Source organism: Nomascus leucogenys, chromosome 4, assembly GCF_006542625.1.
Source record: "Nomascus leucogenys isolate Asia chromosome 4, Asia_NLE_v1, whole genome shotgun sequence".
Lineage (NCBI taxonomy): Eukaryota > Metazoa > Chordata > Mammalia > Primates > Hylobatidae > Nomascus > Nomascus leucogenys.
Genome location: NC_044384.1, coordinates 92427057 through 92444687, shown reverse-complemented (window position 1 = coordinate 92444687; position 17631 = coordinate 92427057).

Sequence of the window (17631 nt, the reverse complement as noted above, 5' to 3'; positions counted from 1 at the left end):
GGGGGAGGGGGGAGGGATGGCATTAGGAGATATACCTAATCTAAATGACGAGTTAACGGGTGCAGCACCCCAACATGGCACATGTATACATATGTAACAAACCTGTACATTGTGCACATGTACCCTAGAACTTAAAGTATAATAAAAAAATTTAAAAAAGAAGAGAGAATAGTCAAAACAATTTTGAAAAAAGAAATATAGTTGGAAGAATGACATTAGCTGACTTTGAGACATTCTATAAAGCGACAGCAATGTAGACAGTGTGGTATGGGCAGAGGGGTAGACACACAGATCAAGGGAAAAGCACTGAGTTGAGATGTCACTTGCACAAACAAGACAGCGCTAATTTATGACAAAGGGGCAAAGACAACTAAATGGAGAAGTGTCTGCTGCAATCACAAAATACCTGTGACTGGGTATTTTACAAACAATAGAAGTTCATTTCTCACAGTTTTGGAGGCTGGACGTCCCCAGATCAAGGTGCCAGTATTCTGCATCTGGTAGGGGCTCTTTGCTGTGTCCTTTTGGTGGAAAACCGAAAGGGCAAAAAGGGCCAAAGCTCATCCCCTCCAGCCCTTTAATGAGGCACTAATCTATTCCTAAGAGCAGAGCCCTGACTTGATCACTTCCCAAGAGACCTCACCTCTTAGTAACACCATAACAGGGGTTAAGTTACAGCCCATGAATTTTGGGGAACGCATTCATACCAGCGCGTGAAAGGAGAACCGTTTCCAAAAAAACGGCATTGGAACAATTGAACCGCCGTAGACAAAACCAAAACAAAACCTCAACCTCAACCTCATACTTTATATAAAATTAACTCTATGCCCATCATAGACCTAAATGTTGAATATAAAACAATAAAACATTTGGAATAAAACAGGAGAAAGTCTTAGTGACCTTGAATATAAAAACACACTGTGTAAGAAATAATAATGTGAGTGAAATTTGGTGTCCTTTTAAGATGAAAGGTCATATCATAAGGAGAGAGACACACTTGGCTGTGCTCGTGGTTGCTGGTGGAGGACAAAGTGAGTCCTTATTTAGAAGGGACAGTTTTTCTGTACCATTTTCTTCATTGAACATTTAGTCCTTTGAAAGCTTGTGATTATCTTATGTTCAAATGTTATGAAATAATAAAGTCACAGGGCAGTCCCACTGCAGTGTGACAATGAGGGGAACTCCAGAGATCCACTTCCATGTGAAAGTGGTGAAGATTTTAAAAACAAAAACAAACAACCCCCCACCCCCAACATCCATTTAAAGCATCTGCAAATGGCCCTGTAGCCATTTCAAATAGAGAAACATTTATTCAAGAAAATTGACTAAAGCTTAGTGAGAACTGTGTGAGTCTGTGGTATCTGAGCCAATGCGTGTGCCCTCTCCCAGCCCAGTGAGACAGAAGCTCCACTCCAGGCTGTACAGCCAGGAATGCAAGACTATCTCTCCTCCAGCTTCTGTAATTGCCCGACAGGTTCTTCCTGCCCGCTGCACAGACAAAACCAATTCGCTGAGAACATGGCATTGCAGTAAATGAAAGGTTTAATTAACACAAGGCCTGCCAGGTGGAAGAACTGGAATGATCACTCAAACCCGTCTCCCTGAAGGCTTGAAGGTTAGGGTTTTTCCAGGACAGTTTGGTGGGTGGGGGGCTGGGGAATGGGTGCTGCTCATTGGTTGGGGGGGGCAATCACAGGGGTGTGGAAAATGGTCCTTGTGCACTGAATCCGCCTCTGGGTGGATAATAACCCCAAACTGAAAGCAACCCAGACATCCTTCAATGGGTGAACGGTTAAACAAGTCATGAGTCACGAGTCTGAGTGGGGTCAGTTGGAAAACCATCTCAAAAGACCAATCTTACATTCTACCACAGTGATATTATCTGTGGGAGCAACTGGGAAAGCCACAAGTCTTGTGATCTCTGGACAAAGGACTCTTGAGCAGACGGGGATTATAGACACTGTGCCTACATTTTAGCAGAACTCATGCCTTCCCATAATTCTAACCTTGTGGTCTTTCATTAGTTCTATAAAGGCAGTTCAGCTCCCAAAAGAGGAGGGGATTCATTTTGTGAAGGGACCGTTATCATCCTTGCTTCCAAGTTAAACTATAAACTAAATTCCTCCCATGGATAGAATAGAGGCAGGAGGCAGACAAATCCTACGCAGATGGGGGTGGGTCCCCAGTGAAACCTCACCTTCAAGCCAAAACTTCCTGAAACCTGCAGCCCAGAGTGAAAACTTCTATTCTTGTTTGCCTGCTCTCTCCGGATTGGTTCATTTTGAATAACGCCTTTTAACCAATCAAATGTTGCCCTTTCCAGTACTACCTATGGCTTGGCCCGCCCCCATCCTGGGCCTATAAAGACTCCAGACTGATTTGGTAGAGAGAGAGAGGAGGCCTGACTTCAAGGAAGAGACCTCCTGACTTTGGGGAAGACGACCTGCCCTTCCTGTCCCCTTTCCAGTTCCCCTCTCTGCTGAGAGCTGTTTTCATTGCTCAGTAAAAGTCTCCACTTTCACCATCCTTCAATCACCAGCATGACCTCATTCTTCTTGGATGCTGGACAAGAGCTCAGGACCCACTGAGTGCAGGTACCTAGAAAGGCTGTCACACTGGCTCTGTGCTCTCGCCAGCAGAGGGCAGCTGCCCCACGCGATGGGACCAGGGGCCGACCGAGCTGCTAACACATTGCCATCCATTGGGATGTGGATGGTGGAACTAAAAGAGCTGATTAGAGCACTAACACCCCCTCTGGGGCTTCGGGGTTGCGGGCACCCTTGTCTGCCCACTGCCATGTTCTCCTCGAGGTGACATACCTGGTCTGGCTGTGGGCCCCACGTGGAGCTTGCTCCTGTGTCAGCACTCAGAGTGGCTGGCCAGATCCCACACTTGCTCGCTCATGCACTCCCTCCCGCAAGGGGCTGAGCATGCTGTGCCAAGTAGACGAGGAGCCTCTGCTGTGAGTCCAGCAAAGAGGCTGAGAAAAAATCCTGCATCAGTTAGCTTGGCCTGTGCCCAGGAATGGGCAAGGACAACCAGCCTGTGAAGCCAGAGGCAAGATGGAGTCAGCCATGCTAGACCTCTTTCACTGTCAAAAGGTAGTTTCACTTCCAGTTGGTGGGGCTCTCTTCCTGTGAGGGTCAGTGTGCCAGCATCCTGCCTCCAGCTACCTGTTTCTCAGGCTGAATTCTGAGTGAGTGTGTCTGAGAGGTGAGGGTCCCTTCTTCTACTCAGCCTCAGGTCTCACTCATGCAGCAAAGGCTGCCCTGGGTTCATCGTGCTGAGAATCCTGGGTCTCTGGTCACCTTTGCTCCAGCTTATGGGAGGGGTTCATGCCGAGAGAGGCAAGCTGAGGACACCTGGAGCTGCTGCCCATCACTCAAGCGTCCAGCTTCTAAAGTAGGCATGACACCAGTGAGCCAAGATCCCTGCCGTCAGTTCCAGAGCGGTGGCTGAGAGATTTTGTCCAGGCAGAGTGGCAGGATGTAGAACAGAGGATCTCCTAGTCTCTCCCAAAAGGAACTGACTTCATTTGCAACAGTGTATGAAGTTCAAACCTAAGGGTGCTCTCAGAGTCAGTGGAGGTTGTGGTGAAGGGCAACTGGGAGAAGACTGATAGATTCATTAGGCACATAGCCTAACTCTAAAATGGCTAGTTTTCTGGAGAGAAATGGAGAAAGAGAGAGCTGGGAAGAGACTTTCTGAGTTAGTAAGAAATCTCAAGCACTGGCCTTTCCTTTCAAAGGAGTCAGAATTTGGTTGGATTAGTCTGTGAAGCAATTTATTCCCTAGGGTGATGTCAAAAACAATCGAGCAACCAGCTTGCAATGACGAGTTTAGCAGCTGGGTTTGGTCAGGGAAAGAGACGAAGAGAGCCTTCCCACACCCCCGTCATATCAAGGTGGATCTGCCCACTACTTCTCCGGGAAAACAGACTTTACTGCAGTATTCCAGTCATTGCAGCTTTCACCTAAAAGCTTTCACACAATTGCTTTGGGCTATTCGTAATAGCCCCACACTGAAAATCCAGGTGTCCTTCAATGGGCAAACAGTTAAATAAGTTGGGGCTCATTCAGCTTATGGAATATGTTTAGCAACAAAAAGGAATGAACTATTGATACGTACAACAACCTGCTAATCTCCAGAGAATCATGCTGAATGAAAAATAAAAAGCCAATTCAAAAGGTTACATGCTGTTTTATTTCAGTTATGTAACATCCTTGAAATGAAAACTTATAGAAATGAAAAACCAATTAGTGTCTCCTAGGGTTTACCACCCAGGGTTCCTGTAGTGATGGATGTCGTCTGTGTTTTGAAAATATCGATGCCAATATTCTGATTGTGATATTGTTCTATAGTTTTGCGAGGTGTTACCATTGAGGGAACTGGATAAAGGGTTCATGATATTCTATTATTTCTTACAACTGCATGCAAACCTACAATAATCTCAAAATAAAAAGATTAATATATAAAAAAAAGAATTAGGATACTTCTGCTTTGGGTCAAGGTAGAACAACAGAGAATAAATTTACACTTGCAAATGTAAGACAACAACAACAAAACCAAGACAAAAACATTATTCTCGAGAGGCAGACAACAGACAAGCAAGGACTGCGAGGTGAGCCCTGGGACGTGAGCCCTTCAGTGGCCCCAGGTTTCAGCCCTGAGAGTGTTTCCAGGTCATGGTGCACGGAGAGGAGACCCTAGGGAAGCTCAGTGTATTCCTTGAGTTGAGCATTTGTGAAGACCAAGGCAGCCCGAGGTCACAGGGCAGAGCATCGGAGAATGGAGAGCTGCACAGGGAGCTGGGAGACATGCGGAGGGTCCCTCCTGAGTCCTCAGCAGGGCACCGAACGGCACATGCCTGGGAGAGAACTACCCGGAGCCAGGGAAAGAACCAGCAGAGAGGACCAAAGGGAACTGTGCCAGGCGCGCACGCAGGGCTGGGGACAGTGACTGACCCCAGCAGAAAGGCTGGAAAATTCCACAATTCGTGGGGCACGTGGGTAGAATATTGAGAAGGGTCTTGTCTCAGCAGTGGAGAATAAATAACCTTCTACTAAGAATCTTCCCTCCATGATTGCTAGAGCAAGCAGATGGAAACTAAATAAGAACACAAGGCCATGTGCAGTGGTTCACTCCTGTAATCCCAGCAATCTGGGAGGCCGAGGCAGGCAGATCACGAGGTCAGGAGATCGAGACCATCCTGGCTAACACGGTGAAACCCTGTCTCTACTAAAAATACAAAAAATTAGCTGGGCGTAGTGGCAGGCACCTGTAGTCCCAGCTACTCAGGAGGGTGAGGCAGGAGAATGGTGTCAACCTGGGAGGCAGAGCTTGCAGTGAGCCGAGATCGCGCCACTGTACTCCAGCCTGGGCAACAGGGCGAGCCTCTGTCTCAAAAAAAAAAAAAAAAAAAAAGAACACAGAAGATTTGAACAACACTCTAAAGCAGCAGGGTGTAGTCAGCATTTAGAGGTCACTCCACCCAATAACAGCAGAATACACACTCTCTTCAAGTGCACAGGGAACATTTACCAACATAGACCATATTCTGGGCCAGAAAAAAAGTCTCAACAAATTTTAGGAGGTCCAAGTCCCACAGAGTATATTATCTGACCCTATGGAATTCAATCCCACATATTTGGAAACTAAATAGCATACTGCTAAGTAATCCACAGGCCAAAGAATAATTAAAAGAGAAATCAGAAATTATTTCAAACTAAAAGAAAATGAAAGCTACATCTAAATTTGTGTTTTCACAAAGTTATAGCATTAAATGTCCATGTTAGAAAAGAAGTTTTCCAGGCTGGACATCGTAGCTCATGCCTATAATTCCAGCATTTGGGAGGCTGTGGAGAGAGGATTGCTTGAGCTCAAGAGTTCAAGACCAGCCTGGAAAATATGGTGAGCCCTTGTCTGTACTAAAAATCAAAAATATCAACTGGGTGCAGTGGTGCATGCCTGTAGTCCCAGCTACTCAGGAGGCTGAAGGTGGGAGGATCACTGGAGCCTAAGTTGTTGAGGCTGTAGTGAGCTGTGATTGTGCCACTGTACTACAGGCTGGCTCACAGAGCGAGACCGCATTTGAAAAAAAAAAAAAAGAACAGCAACAAAAAGAAGTTTTCCAATATATGACCTCAATTTTCACCTTAAGTAATGAGAGAAAGGAGCAAATAGTTTAAAAAAAAGAAAAAAAGTACGTTTAAAAGATCGGAGTGAAAAATCAGTGAAACACAAAACAAAAATAGAGAAAATCAATGAAGACAAATCTCATTCTTTGAGATCAATAAAACTGATAAATTCTTAGCTAGACTCATCAAGGGGAAAAAGGGAGAGAAAAGACACAGATTACTAACATCAGGAATGACAACAGCATAATCATCGTAGGTTCTACAAGTGTTAAAAGAATTGAGAAGGAATAATATGAGCAATTTAATGTTGATGCATTTAACAGCTTAGATGAAATGGACAAAATTTATGAAAGACACAAACTTTCAAAGGTTACTCAAGAAGAAAGAGATAACTAGAGTAGCCCTGTATTTATTTAATACTTTAAATTTGGCTTAAACAAAAACAAAAGCAAAAACAAAATTTCCCACAAAGAAACCTCCTGGCCCAGGCAGCTTTACAGGCGAATTCTACCAAACATGCAAGGGAGACTTAACACCAAATCTACACTAATGTTTGCAGAAAATTGAAGAGGAAAGAATATTCCCAACTCATTCTAAAATATGCACAGAAATGAAAAAAAAGTCACATTTGAAAAAGGAAAAGTCTACCCTACTTGATTTTAAAACATGTAAATCTGGCTGGGCACAGTGGCTTACGCCTATGATCCCAACACTGTGGGAGACTGAGGTGGGCAGACTGCTTGAGGCCAGGAGTTCAAGACCAGCCTGGCCAACACAGTGAAATCCCGTCTCTACTAAAAATACAAAAATTTGTCCAGGCACCATGGCTCACACTTGTAAGCCCAGCACTTTGGGATCTTGGACTTCTGACCTCTAGAACTGCGAGAAATTGAATTTCTATTGTTTAGGTCACGCAGTCTGTGGTTCCAGCAACCCCTTGTTGACTAAGGCAGCAATATCTCAAGATATTTTGTTTGTTAAATTTGTGGGGAGGGTGCTGCTGGCATTGGGTGGGCAGCGGCCAGGGATGCCGCTAAATACTTTATGATGCACAGGACGACCCCACACCGAAGAATGGTCTGGCCCCAAATGCTGATAATGTCAAGATTGAGGAACCATGAGATAAATAAATAAACCAGTGAAACAGGATAGAGAGTTTGGAAACAGAGCTGCACATAAATGGACAACTCCTGGTCTCTGTAACAAACGGTGCTGGAATAACTGCATATCTATATGCAAAAAGTGAACTTCAAGGTACACATCACGCCACAGAACACTACCTCCAAACAAATCATGGGTTTACATTCAAATTTAGGAGAAAGTCTTGGTGGCCTCGTATTGGGCAAACACGTCTTAGACATGAGGCCAAAAGCACACTTCATAAAATACGAAAAGTGATGAGTTAAACTTCATCACAATTAAGAAATTCTGTGTTTGGAGAGGCACTGTTAGGAGAGTGAAAATGCAAGCCACAGATGGAGAGAAAACATTTGAAAACATATGATCTGATAAAAGACATGTATTAGTCTTTAAGGAATTCTTGAAGGCTGGCTGGGCAAAATGGCTCACACCTGTAATCCCAGCAATTTGAGAGGCCGAGGCAGGACGATCAATTGAACCCAGGTGTTTGAGACCAGCCTGGGCAACATAGCAAGACCCTCATCTCATTTTGTTTTAAAAAAAATAAAGTTAAAAAAAGACTTCTTAAAAATCATGGCTGGGCACAGTGGCTCATGCCTGTAATCCCAGCATTTGGGGAGGCCTGGGCGGGTGGATCACTTGAGGTCAGGAGTTTGAGACCAGCCTGGCCAACATGGTGAAACCCTGTCTCTACCAAAAAATACAAAACTTAGCTGGGCGCAGTGGCGCATGCCTGTATTCCCAGCTACTTGAGAGGCTGAGGTGGGTGAATCACTTGAACCTGGGAGGTGGAGGTTGCAGTGAGCCAAGATCGCACCACCACACTCCAGCCTGGGTGACAGAGCAAGACCCTGTCTCAAAAAAAAAAAAAAATCAATAAGAAGAAAACAAACAGGTATGAAAAACAGGCAAAATATTTATTACTTATTTTTTATTTATTTTATTAATTTTTATTTCAATAGCTTTTGGGGTACAAGTGATTTTTTTGTTACATCGATGAATTCTATGGTGGTGAATTCTGAGATTTTAGTGCACGTGTCACCTGAGTAGTGTACATCGTACCTAAAAGTGTTGTTTTAAAAATCTCCAGCCCCCTCTCCCCGCCCCTCCTCTGAGTCTCTGAGGTCCATTACATTACTCTGTATGCATTTGCGTACTCATAGCTTAACTCTCCCTTAAAAGTGAGAACATACAGTTTTTTTATTTTCCACTCCTGTGTTACTTCACTTAGAATAATGGCCTCTAGCTCCATCTAAGTTGATGCAAAAGGCATTATTTTGCCCCTTTTTTATGGCTGAGCAGTATTCCCTGGTGTATCTGTGCTGTATTTTCTTTAGCCACTTGTTAGTCGACGGGCACTCAGGTTGGTTCCAGATCTTTGCAATTGTGAACTGTGCTGGAATAAACATACCCATGCAAGGGTCTTTTTCATAGGATGACTTCTTTTCCTTTGGGTAGATACCCAGGAATGGGATTGCTGGATCGAATGGTAGGTCTACTTTTAGCTCTTTAAGGAATCTCCACACTGTTTTCCATAGAGGTTGCACTGATTTACATTAAAAATGGGCAAAAGGGGCCGGGTGCAGTGGCTCACACCTGCAGTCCCAGCACTTTGGGAGGCTGAGGCGGGTGGATCACTTGAGGTCAGGAGTTCAAGACCAGCCTGACCAACATGGTGAAACCCCGTCTCTGCTAAAAAAAAAAAAGAAAAAAAATTAGCCGGGTGTGGTGGTGCATGCCTGTAGTCCCAGCTACTCAGGAGGCTGAGGCAGGAGAATCACTTGAACCCGAGAGGCGGAGGTTGCAGTGAGCCGAGATCATGCCATTGCACTCTAGCATGGGCAACAGAGCAAGACTCCGTCTGAAAAAAAAAAAAAAAGAGGGCAAAAGATTTAAACAGACACTTCATATATATATATTATATATATATATATATATATGGCAAATAAGTGCACGAAAATATGCTCCACATAATTAGTAATTAGGAAAATGTAAATTAAAACTGCCATGAAATAACACTATATTCAACTCCTTAGAATAGCAACGGTTTTAAAAAATGGGCTATATCGAGTGCTGGCAGGGGTGGCAGAAATGGAACTCTGTACACCACTGGTGGGAGTGAAACTGGTGTGGCCCCTGGGGAAATCGGCATGGCAGTTTCTTATAAGATTAAACATATGACTCAGCAATCTTACCCAAAGACATTTATCCAAGTGAAATAAAAATCTATGTTCACACAAAAACCTGCATAGGAATGTTTGTTTGTAATTGCCAAAAGCCAGAGAAAGCCCAAACTGCCCCTCAACTTGGGATAAACTGTGGATAAAAGTGGGATAAAAGTGGATAAACTGTGGCACATCCGTAATTGGGAGTCCTACCTCACAAAGCAAGGGGCAAACCATAAAGGCACACAACATGAACGAATCTCAAGGCATCCGCCTATGTGATAGAAGCCAGGCTTGGAAGGTTCCATGTTGTATGATCCCAGAACATATGGCATTCTGGAAAAAGCAATATTACAGAATATTCCAGAAACAAGAAAAAGATCACTGGTTGCCAGGGTCTGGGAGTGGGGAAAGAACGTTTGACCACAAAATGGCACCGGGGATTTGAGTGGAGGTGACACGACTATATGGTTGTTAAAAACTCATAGAGCTGTGAATGTTACCTTATTATTATTATTATTATTATTATTATTATTATTATTATTTTGACATGGAGTCTCGCTCTGTCACCCAGGCTGGAGTGCAGTGGCACGATCTCAGCTCACTGCAACCTCCACCTTGTTTGGGTTCAAGCAATTCTCCTGCCTCAGCCTTCCTAGTAGCAGGGATTACAGGTGCCTGCCACCACGCCTGGCTAATTTTTTTGTATTTTTAGTACAGATTTAATACATGGTTTCACCATGTTGGCCAGGCTGGTCTCGAGCTCCTGACCTCAAATGATCAGCCTGCCTCGGCCTCCCGAAGTGCTGGGATGACAGACTTGAGCCACCGTGCCCGGCCTATTGTTTAATAGGGGAAATAAGTCCCATCCCAAGCGTGTCCCCAGCCCCTCCTGGTCCCTTGAGAGTCTTCAGGTGTGTCGTGTCTTTCTCACCTCACCAGGTCCCATCTGTCGCTGACCAGGTTAGGCTGGCATTTAACCTCAGTTACCTGGAAGTCAGGTGAAAAGATGAGGGGCAGCTTTCAAGGGGCACCTGTTGCCCTGTGTGAGAAAGGTTTCAGCAGCTTGCTCAAACGTGACAGCAGTGTTAGCTCTGCCTGGGAAGGGTCGACCGCTCGCTAAGTCCTGAGAGTCCAGGTGGGCTGCAGAGTCCACATCCTTGGGGACACATCCGCATGTTTCTGTCTCTGTTTTCAGGGCCTGACTTCACGTCCCAGGTCTTCCTTGGCTGAGCAGTCCAACCACTCTGTGACTCTGGGACCGTCACAATGAGGTCCTCAGTCTGCCTTCCACGGAGGGAGCAGGAGCTTCTTTGTGAGCTGGCACCAAGCCCCCTGGCTCCGTGCTTAGTCCTGGACTCTTCGTTGGCAGCCGTCCATGTTTCATTATCCTTGGGCTGGGCCGCCGTGCAGCTCAGCGGTGCCACCCAACCCTGCTGACCTTGCTGGCATTGTCCCCTTGTGCTTTGCAAATGCCTATGTCATCGTACTGCCACAGGCCTCTCCTCCACCTAGATCTTCCCTGCAAATCATCACCAGGAAAGATTTTAACAATGGAGTCTCCACCTCGTGTTAAGGACTGTCCATGCCCCACCCAACAACCAGAGGGGTGGCGCTTGTGTCTCCTGAGCAGTTCGTGGGCCCGTCCCAAGTGCTCATCCCAGCACCCGCCTTCTCAGACCACTCTCAGCACTACTTGCGTTCGACAGGGGCCGTCTAAGGAGGAGGCCCAAAGACGGGATCGAATGCAGGGGATTTCAGCAGGGAGATGTCTACGTGGAAGAAATGGGGAGGAGCCATAAGGGCCGGGGGAGCCAGGACCCTGCTGCAAGTGTGACCCTGAATGAAGGGCGAGGGGAAGCAGCATGGGAGATCGCCATGCTATCAAAGAAACATTGGACGAGGCCTCCGGGGATCCCTACGCCAACGTCTTTCCTCAGAGGAGTGTGGGGTCTCCCAGGAGCAAGCCCGTATAGCACCCCAGTCTCTGGAAGCAGCCCATGGCTTTGGCGTTAAATGCGGTGCTAGATGCAGAGTGCGGCTGCCGGGGCCTGGGACAGCCACTTCTCCCACGGCAAAGTCAATTCGTATGCAAGAGAGCGGAACATGACAATGAATACACGGCCTAAAAGTCCTCTAAGGAACCCAGCACTAACACGGAAAAGGACATAATTTTTCTCAAGGACCTGTGACACAGTCACAAAGGATTAACCGAACTCCAGCCTGGATGACAGAGTGAGACGCTGCCTCCAAAAAAAATTAAAATTAAAAAAATACATTAATTAAAAAAAAATTTTTTTTTTTTTTTTGAGATAGAGTCTCACTCTGTCACCCAGGCTGGGGTGCAGTGGCAGGATCTCAGTTCACTGCAAGCTCCACCTCCCGGGTTCACGTCATTCTGCTGCCTCAGCCTCCCAAGCAGCTGGGACTACAGGCGTCTGCCACCACGCCCGGCTAATCTTTTTTTTGTATTTTTAGTGGAGACAAGGTTTCACCATGTTAGCCAGGATGGTCTCCATCTCCTGACCTTGTGATCCACCCGCCTCAGCCTCCCAAAGTGCTGGGATTACAGGTATGAGCCACCGCGCCCGGCCCCTAATTAAAATGTTTTAACAAAGTTCCATTTTACCCTTCTTGTTTTTTTTGTTTGTTTATTTTTTGTTTTTTTGAGATGCAGTTTCTCTCTTGGTGCCCAGTCTGGAGTGCAGTGGCGCCATCTTGGCTCACTGCAACCTCCGCCTCCAGGATTCAAACGATTCTCCTGCCTCAGCCTCCTGAGTAGCTGGGATTGCAGGCGCTCACCACCACACCTGGCTGATTTTGTATTTTTAATAGAGATAGGGTTTCACTTGTTGGTCAGGCTGGTCTTGAACTCCTGATGTCAGGTGTTCCACCCACCTCGGCCTCCCAAAGTACTGGGATTACAGGCGTGAGCCACTGCACCCGGCCTACCCCTTCTTTTATTCTGCATTTTCTTCACCAATTTGTCAACCAGCCAATTTGTCACCAACTTGCCACAGTTATCTTGCACTCAAACTGCACTTAAAAATAAAATTAGAAAACATAAAAACATCTGAAGGGAAAAATCGAAGCTCATCATCATGGCATTTTTACACAGAGATATACTAGATAAAAGAGCTGTAGAAAGTGCTGCCTCTATGGCCCTCTTGTTTGCTGTTTGTGCACCAGTCAAAACAACTGAGGTTCCTTGGAATATGGTGCATAATTCAGACTGTGGAATATAATATTCTCTGACTAAAAACTGTTGCGTTGAGTAAAACAAACAAACAAAAAAGTATTTTTTCCCAGCTACTCAGGAGGTGGAAGCACAAGAATCTCTTGAGCCTGGGAGGTAGAGGTTGCAGTGAGCTGAGATTGTGGCCACTGCACTCCAGCCTGGACAACAGAGTTAAGACTCTGCCTCAAAAACAAAAAAAAACAACAACAAAAAAAACTAATGAATTAAGCATTCAGTGCAAGATATTGGAGACAGAAGGACATAAATAGGATAGCAAATAAAGCAATAACTATTAAAAGAATTCAAACTAAATTAAACCTTCCTACGAAGAAAGCTCCAGGGTCACATGGCCTCACCAGCTGCTGCACCAAATATAAAACGCAGAGGCAAAAACCCTGTTAAGCAACTCAAGGCCAAGCAGCCAAATCTTGGCACCCGAGCCCCAGGGGGGCAGTGGGCACAAGGAAGCCTGGGAGTCCAGCGCACACTTGCTTCTGGAACAAAGAGGCACGACAAAAATAGCAGCGTTTCAAAACATGAATACACAATGAACATTTTAGGCCCAGTCCAGGCACGCAAGCCTGTTTTAACATTAGACAAAATGTCCAAGAATGTCATTTGCTGCATTAACTTCCTTGAATACAATAAAGAAAATCACATAAATGATGTAGAAACATTGTTCCATAATATTTCATAGGAATTTAATAAATGGGGTCATTTCTGCCAGAATGCATTGTGTAAAATGCAAACTAGCTCAAAAGCAATTGGCAAATAAAGGAGTATCAGTATGACACTAGAATTATTCTCCTTTAGACACCTTTCCCCCCAGCATATTAATGATGTAAAAGGACTGAGGTAAGCATTTTCACAATTAAGACAGGCGCCTCTCTCAACGCGGGCCATGGCTGGCTTGGTGTCCGCAGGGACTGCTGCTGCACCTGCCCCGATGAGCCATCTGAAGAAGCTGGGGGCACACATGGTAAGGCTGAGAAGTGCCGGGCAATGTGGCTCACACCTGTAGTCCCAGCACTTTGGTAGGCTGAGGTGGGCGGATCACCTGAAGTCAGGAATTCAAGACCAGCCTGGCCAACATGGCGAAACTCTGTCTCTACTAAAAATACAAAAATTAACCGGGCGTGTTAGCCGGCGCTTGTAATCCCAGCTATGCAGGAGGTTGAGGCATGAGAATCGCTTGAATCCGGGAGGCGGAGGTTGCAGCGATCCTGCCATTGCACTCTAGCCTGGGTGACAGAGCGAGACTCTGTCTCCAAAAAAAAATGCATTTCACCCATGGTGGAAAAAAATCATGAAAATGCCTACAATCTGAAGCACACGTTTAAATTTGGGAAAATCTGAAGTGAGTGCCTTTCAGGGCCTCTTTGTTGAAATGAGAATCCTGAGCCAGTATTGAAGGCTGATAAGGGGCAGTTGATAGGTGCCGGGTGGGCATGATGACGGGGACTGAACTTTGCTAATGCTTGTCATTTACTCCAGTCCCAAAATGACACAGCTTTGGAATAAAACTGCTGCCCAAATCTATTTTTCCATCAGCTCTGTTAGTTTTTAGTCCATGCTTTCTTTTGCAGAATAAAAAGTCTTTCCTATTTATGGCATTATAGCAAAAATGTCAATATTAGCATATTATAAATGATAGGGAAGTTCCTTAAGTTAGTAGAGGATGTCTGCAAATCCCCAGAACAAATATCACACAAGTCCTACAAACTTCAAAGATTTATCTTTGAGATAAGGATGATAAAAGAAAAGCCTGCTATCACCACCTGTTTTACATTGAAATTGAGGCCCTAGAAAATGCAGTTAGTCAAGAAAAGCACATAAAATGTATGTGAATTAGAAAGGAAGAAATAAAACTCTAATTATTCATATGATAAGGTGCTATGATTGTATATATAAAAAATCCAGATAAAGCTACAAAACATTATTAACATAAGAAATGCATTCAGTAAGGATCCTGGCTATATGATTACTCTTTAATAGTCAATTATATTTCTTCACATTGGTAATAAAAACTTAGAAAAGAAAATGCTTCAAATGGTGTGACATTTACAGTAGCATAAAAATCAAATATCTAGAAATAAATTTAACAAACTCTGTGTAAGACTCTACACAGAGAACTATAAAGTGGTTTTTTTTGGAGAAATTAAAGAAGGCTTACACAAATGGAAGGTTATAGCATGCTTGGAGATTTGGAAAACCCTTGCCTATTATAAAAATATGTAAAGAAAAACTTACATATTATAAAAATGTAAATTCATTAATGGCAAAAACCACAGTTACCTTTGCACCAGGCTAATATTTGGGGAGAATTTACATTTTTATAAGGTGTGAGAGTTTTTGTTTACATATGTTTATAATATGTAAGGGTTTTCCAAATCTCCAAGCATGCTATATGGCATACGTTTAATGGCAAAAACCGCAATTACTTTTGCACCAACCAAAATATATCTATAGATTTAATCAAAATTCTGATAGGCTTTTAAAAAATTTTGGATAAACTGGCTCTAAAATTAAGTGAAAATCTAAAGTAAAATAATCAAGAAATTCTTGGAGAATGACAATATGAGGGGTGGAGTGGACACGTGGGCTTATTCTAAAGCTACGGTAAGTAAGATGATCTGGCATTGGTGCAAGAACAGACAGAAGAGCAAAGAGAGAACCGAGAACTAGACCCTGCATCCAGGAACACTTGATGTCCAGCTAAGGTGGCACAGCAGAACAATGAAGAGAGGATGGGTTTTCAAAACAGCAGAGAGGTGGAACTTACCTCTGCCTGTCTCCATGTGCAGGGAGATTATCCATTTAAATGTGAAAAACAACATAATAAAGACCCTAGAAGACCATCAAGGGTGATATCTTTTATTTTATTGTTATTATTTTTCTGAGATGGAGTCTCACTCTTGTCACCCAGGCTGGAGTGCAGTGGCGCCATCTCAGCTTACTGCAACCTCCACCTCCGGGTTCAAGCGATACTCGTGCCTCAGCCTCCCGAGTAGCTGGGATAACAGGTGCACACCACCACCCCCGGCTAATTTTGTATTTTTAATAGAGATGGGGTTTCACCATGTTGGCCAGGCTGGTCTCCAACTCCTGACCTCAGGTGATCCACCCACCTTGGCTTCCCAAAGTGCTGGGATTACAGTTGTGAGCCACCACATCTGGCTGGTGATATCCTTTAAATCTGGTTAAATCAAGAACTGGTAATAAAGAAAAGGACAACCACTGAAGACCCCTGCTTCATTGAGATGTTGCGTATCACTTTAGGAAACAACGCTACGACCACTGGAAAAAATGCAGATGACAAATACACATAGGACATTCAAGAGCCATAAAAGCAAAGACGACTAGAGCAACTCAACTTCCAAAGAATAACCTTTTCTAGATAGTTGCTCTAAATGGCCAATTTTCTCCTGGGGGCCCATCTTGGGAGAGGGCCGAGGGTTGGGGTTGGCCTGGGTGTTGGGATTCTGCTAGGGAAAGAGAAGCCAGTGGTGACATTGCTGAGTCTTGTGAGGCTGGTGGGGAGTGGTGGGAGGCACAGGGCAGAGCTGGTTGTGGCCGCTGGACACTTGTCCAGGTTCAGGGTGGCCCGCGGCACGGGGATGTCGGGTTGGGAACTGTTAAGAGGCTGAGTGGGCCAGGTGAGGTGGCTCACGCCTGTAATCCCAGCACTTTGGGAGTCTGAGGCGGGCGGATCACGAGGTCAGGAAATCGAGACCATCCTGGCTAACACGGTGAAACCCCGTCTCTACTAAAAATACAAAAAATTAGCTGGGCGTGGTGGCGGGCGCCTGTAGTCCCAGCTACTAGGGAGGCTGAGGCAGGAGAATGGCGTGAACCCAGGAGGCGGGGCCTGCAGTGAGCCAAGATGGGGTTTCACTATGTTGGCCAGGTTGGTCTCAAACTCCTGACATCAGGTGATCCACCCACCTTGGCCTCCCAAAGTGGTGGGATTACAGGTCTGAGCCAGCGCACCTGGTTTAACCAGATTTAAAAGATATCACCGGCCAGGTGCGCTGGCTCAGTCCTGTAATCCCAGCTCTGGGCGACAGAGCAAGACTCGTCTCAAAAAAAACAAAAGAGGCTGAGTGAACTCCTCTCTTGTGGCCCCATGATTCATGAGTCCCTCTGGAGACAGTGGCTTGCCCCCAGTGCGCGAGGCCCCCAGGATTCCCACCCAGATCTCCAGCCAGAGCGAAGAGCAAAGAGCAAAACCTCTGCCGGGAAGACGGAATCTGCGTCCTCTTTCACGGCTTAGGGGAAACATTTAAGGGCACAGGAGCGTTCTGCCCCAAAGTGGTAACACACTAGAAGCGACTGACTCAGAAAATCTCAAATCCAATCCTGAGCAAACGCAGTCAAACGAATTCCTCAAACAAACTGGGTTGAAACCGTCAAGCCCTCCCATGCGATCCACCTAACAGAAGGAGAAAATCCTCTTCATAAGAAAACAACAATTTGTCTTTAATAAATTAATACATAATGTTTAGCCTCTGAAGTTCTTTTATGCATAATGTATGAAATGCAAAAATAAATAGAGACATGAAAAGAAGATAAATGCATCCAATATCAAGAAAATAAATTTAGCAGGATGGCTACCTGTTGTAAAGAATGAAGAAAGAAAAGAAAGCCGGACGGTAAGAGGCAACCACTTCTAATCTATATGTTGGAGTTAGCAGACATGCATTAAAAGAACTATTATACATATGTTTTGAAGACAGAGGAAAAGATGAACAAAATACCTGAGAAGATGAAGAATCTCATCAGAAAATTGAAATCTAAAAAACAATGGTATAAGCATTGTTAAACTAATTATTTCTAAAATTTGAAAATGCATTGGATGAAAAAACAGAATATAGCTGTGCGATGCCCACATATACTTTCTGAGAGTAGGTCCTGAGATATTTACACAAGTTATATTCTAAGGTAATATTTC